Here is a 5522-nt window from a genome sequence, read left to right on the forward strand (position 1 = left end):
TGCAGCACATTGCTGCCTAGGACTGCTGGATCCTGTTCTTAAGCCAGTTATTCTAAACTTGCAATTTTGGTTTTTGTTGCCTAATTCTAAAGCCATAGTTTTCTCAGCAGTGAATTTCATTTTTTTTTGATAGGTCCCAGTATTCAAGTGTGTCAACATCCTTTTGCCTCTTTTTTTTTTTAATTAAAAGAGTTTTGTACAAACAAATTTTCCCCCTTTTCACCCCCCCTCCACACAATATAAATCTCATACAAATGCTATACCCCCCCAACCCCCCCGCAAAAATTCACATTCAAATATTATACCAAACACTTTACCCCCTCCCCTCCCCCCATCTTAAAATAGATTACTCATAACCCCTCTCCTCCCAACAAAAACTATATAAATTACTCTTAAATTAATAATAACACATTGATCATTTTCTAAGCTAATTTAACATCTATAACTCTTAATATAAATTTCTCCTAGCCTAACAATGTTTCATTAGTCCCATCTTCTAATTTATTCATACATATATATTGCCCCATCCTCCACCCTAACCCTCCCCCACCTCCCACACAAACCCACCCCCCTGACTTCCGCTGTATACCACTCTAACAATTCCAAACATCCCATATACTATTTACTCTGATCATCTATCGGTCTAAACATTCTTACCTAAAGGCTAGATAATAACTCCTAGTCTGGTATTTATTCTGTATATAATCAATCCAAATTTGCCTTTTGAAGCACAGAAATTTTTGCAACCCTTTTTCCTTCCAAAAAATCATCTATTAACTTGTTCTGTATATTATCCTGTACATATAGCTTAGTATAATAGTCCACAAATGATTTTTTAATCAACTCTTGTTGATATACCATCTTCCCTCGAAACTCAATTTTATCAATAATTCTGTCATTCATATTCCTTCTCAAAGTATATGCTAACCATCTACCAGGTTTATTAGCGTTGGCGAAGGTGTTATGTTTAGCAAATTGCAAATTGGTTGCTGTTTGTTCTGCTATAAGCATCTGAAATTGATCTTTCAACAGCTTTAGCGCCATCTGGAGCGCCTGGTCATTCGGGTTTATTATAAGCAGCTGTTCTTTGCGTTTTATTTCATCTTCCAATTCCATTCTCCTTTTCTGTCTAATTTGTTTGTGTTTAAAGTTCATATGTATCAGGACCCCACACATATAAGCTTTACTTGCATCCCAAACTATTTCAATGGGAGTGCCCTTATTCATATTAAAACTGAAAAATTCCTTCATGTGTTTTTTAAGTTCATCAACATTTTTTTCATATCTAAATAAATTTTCATTTACTCTCCAAGACCTTCTTGGCCTCATCCCTAATTCAATTTGTAACCACACCGGACTATGATCGCTAAGTGACCTGGCGAAAATCTTGGATTTCTTGGCTTTAGGAAGTAGATCCGGTGTTAACAAAAAGAAATCAATCCTTGAAAAGGATTTATGTCTATCTGAATAGAAAGAAAAATCCATCTCATTTAAATGTTGCGTCCTCCAGACATCTTTTAATTTCAAATCGTCTTGTAAATCAAAAAAAGCCTTTGGTAATTTGGTAGTGAATTTCGTCTTTGTACTCTTGTCTATCTTTGGAGAAATCACTCCATTCCAATCTCCCATTATTAGAATACTCTTAAAGTTCCAGTCTAAAATTTTTAAATGGAGCATCTTATAAAAACTTTCTTGGCATTGGTTAGGAGCATATATTCCTAGCACCAAAATGGAACCAAAGTCTGTATCAAATTGAATTGCTATATATCTACCAGCGTCATCTGCCTCTATAACTTTAGTTGAAAATCTTTTATTTATATATATCACCACACCATTTTTCTTTACCAAATCAGAGGCAGCATAAAATGTTCCCAGTTTTGAATTCACTAAGTACTTCTGGTCTTGCAGCCTAATATGAGTCTCTTGAAGGCAAACAACATCATTATTAAATTGCTTCAAATAATAAAATATTTTTTTCCTTTTTTGTGGGGAGTTCATTCCATTCACGTTCCAAGATAATAGCTTAAGCATCTTTAGATCTGGTCTGAAGCGCTGAAAGCATTTGCTGAAGATCTCTCTCCACAAAACCAATCTCCAGCCCTGCTCCTCCCATGGCTCCGGTTTGCTTCTTAGCTTCTTTCTTAGCACATTGTATTTGAGGGTCGACGCGCTTATGAGATTCTAACATTTGTCTAGTCGTGGATCTGGTAATACGTTGTTCGACAGGTTTAAATATCGGCATTTCAGTGAGAGACTTAGAAGGTCCTTCTTCCAAGAAGGAGCACAACAGAGATCCAGAGGGGTCGACTCCACCTACAGCACCCTGCCCCTCCTCCTCTTTTTGTGTCTGCATTCTTTGCTCTTCTGTCTCTTTCTCAAACATCCTCTGCTCTAAGACATCCAAATCTACTGGTGTTGGTGTAGATGTACGTGGGGGGGTTGCATTTTTCTTGAGTATTCCATGATAAAAGTCTCTGGCTTTATCTATTGTATTCAGACGGTACCTCACCCCTTCGTAACTAAATATAACACCAATTGGAACATCCCATCTATACTGTATCTCCCTCTTCTTCAATTCCACTACCAAAAATCCAAAATCCCTTCTAAGCTTTAGCATCGCTGGGGGTAATTCTTTAAAGACTCCGATCGTTTTCCCATCTAATTGTAAAGATGAATAATAAGAATTTTGCAGAATATCATTTCTAAGATTTCTCTCAGTAAAGTATATCACAACATCCCTTGGTAGTTGCCTTTGTGATGCAATACGTGAGTTAACTCTGTAAATTTTGTCAATCCTTGCAAAAATCTCAGAAGAATTCTGGATCTTCAATAACGTGGCCAGAGCATCAGCACAAACTTTTCTTAAGTCCTCTCTAGGGTTTTCTCTGATACCCCTCAGTCTAACAGCGTACTCCATAGATCTGAATTGCATCATGATAATCTCCTTATCCATCCTCTGCATATTCCCCTCCATTTCAACAAATTTCAAATCTGTTTCCTTCGTTTTAGTTTCCAAATCCAAAGCCAGATGATTAACTTTGCTGTCCACCTTAAGAACAACTTCTGACAGACCTGTAGCTAAAGTGTGTAATTTTTTATCAAGTTGATCATGTTTTTTAATGGTATCCTGAACCATTTCTTTAACCTCCTTAATTTCTTTGCGTAAAAAAGCATTTTCTTCCCTTATAAAGTCCTTGAAATCCTGATAATTTATTGTGGCACCTGGTGAAGCTTTTTTTTCCGTTGCCATAATTAATAATTCTTACAGCCGCCTCTAGCTGTCACCATTCAATTAACTTTCGTTTTCCTTAGGTATTCAGCTGTAAATTAATACTTGCAAATGTTTCTTTCTAAGTTGCTCGAAATTAAAACTTTGACATTTAAGTAGTTCAGGTTATGTAAACTGGCTTAAAGATTGTTAATAGTTAGGGTTGTTTCAGCCGTTCCGCCTTTATTGCCCCGGCTATCAGCAGGTAATTAGCTTTCGTTTTCTGTAGGTTTTCAGCTATAAATCAACGCCATTTTGAATCCTTTGTTCTAAGCCCACGCCTCTCGAACTCAGCAGTAGTGTTCTTTTTAAAGAGATTTCTTTTTTTTTTTTTTTTTCCTCCCCCAATTAAAACTTAGAATACTTGCAAAAGTCTTGCTTCCTTCTTGGGATGTTAAGATGTTAAGATGTTAAGGCTGTTCCCGGCGACTGGTTCTGCTTTTTTAGCAGAGGTTATCAAAAAGGCAGGAGAATACAACAACTGCGAAGGGGGGCAAACCTCGTCAGACTCCGGACTCCGGAGGGTACACAAGGGCTCAACCCAGCAGCTGAATCTCTCCCTCATAAATTCCAAGAATTTACGAGTGTCCGAGGTGTTAAAGATCGTAAAAAAACACCTCTAACTGTCTCTTGATCTGACAGGCTAAAAAAAAGCCTGCCATCGGCACCGGGAACAAACCGGAAGCCAATTTTATTATTTCTGTATTTGTTTGCATTCATTCATGCATTCATTCTATCATTTATGCATTCAATCATTCATTCATTCATTCTATCATTCATTCATTCATTCATTCAATCAATCAATCATTCTTTCATTCATTCATTCATTCATTCATTCAAGGATTAAAGCATTCATTCTATCATTCATGCATTCATTCTATCACTATCATTCAATCATTCATTCATTCTATCATTCATGCATTCATTCATTCATTCAATCATTCATTCGTGCATTCGTTCTATCATTCATTCATTCCGGATTCCTTTCCCGCAAGATGGAACCAGAAGGGAACCATCTCCTCCCTCTCCCCCCTTCCATGGATGCTTTCACTCCTGTGCAGAGGGGTGGACTAGATGACCCTTAGGGGACCCTTCCTTCCCATTCCGATTCTCTATCATCCTGGGATCGGCTGGGACCCAGAATTCAAGGCTCCAGAAGCTTTCTTTAAAAAGGGGGGGGGAGCCCCTTTTTCAAAAGCAACACACCCAACCGAGGGGAAATTTGTGGAAAACAAATACGAAGAGATTGGGGTGCAGAGCGTATGCAGACCTCCTCTCCGCCCCCCAAAAGGGTCATTCAGAAACAAACAATCCTCTTTTGAGTTGTCACCTTTCTCACAACGGGTTCCGCGCCATCCCGGCGGACAATCGCAATCCCCTGTGATGTGGTCGCACAACGAGACGCCATGCTCACAGTCGCACGTCTCCTGGCAGCCTTTTCCATACGTACCTTCGGGGCAGGCTGGGGAAAAAAAGAGGGGGAACGGCTGAAAAACAACAACGAATTGTACTTATTGTGTACGGACACATATTGCGCGAGGTTTTAAAACAAAGGCATTTATTCTAGGTGCTTTGCAGGAGGGGGTTGGACTAGATGACCTCTAAGACCATCTTGGCAATTCCAGAGGACGAGGCGGTTTCCAATACATTCCCAGGAGTTTCCCACGCCGGTTGTAAAACAGGCCACTCTCGGCTTACAGCCGGAATCGCGCCCCAAATTCCCGCTGTTAAGTGAAACATTCCTTTTGCCTCGTTTTACGGCTTTTCCCGCCACCGTTGTTCCACGAAACACCGCACTTGTTAAGTTAGTTAGTCACGCGGTCGTTAAGTGAATCTGCCTTCCCCTTTGGACTTTGCTTGTCGGAAAGTCGCAAAAATGGGATCGCGTGACACACACACACACACAGGATGTTGCGACCGTCGTAAGTACGAGTCAATTTGATCACGTGACGGGGGATGACACAAAGATCATGGGGAAAAGGATGGTCAGTCACTGTTGTAATGTTGAACGGTCACTAAATGAAGCGTCGAAAGTCGCGAATTATTTGTAGGGATCGATCTCCCGCCGGCCACCAAGGAAAAAAACCAATGCCATTACGACTTACCGTTCTGGCACTTTCCACCGGTCCAGCCGTCATAGCAACGACAGTGTCCACTCTTCGGATCACACCGACCTCCATTCACACAATCGCAACTCTCTTGGCAGCCCGGCCCATGTTTTCCTTCGGCGCACTCTGAAGAAAAGAGATACAGC

The 5522-nt window shown here is 40.0% G+C and overlaps 1 protein-coding gene across 1 annotated transcript in view; it reads left to right on the plus strand.

Annotated features, from left to right (window-relative positions):
• LOC309396890 (uncharacterized protein) overlaps positions 1-5522 on the plus strand; it is a 393556-nt gene that overhangs the window by 20657 nt on the left and 367377 nt on the right. The gene's annotated exons all lie outside the window — the stretch shown is intronic.

The sequence above is a fragment of the Natrix helvetica genome (assembly GCF_964273705.1).
Source record: "Natrix helvetica genome assembly, chromosome: 9".
Lineage (NCBI taxonomy): Eukaryota > Metazoa > Chordata > Lepidosauria > Squamata > Natricidae > Natrix > Natrix helvetica.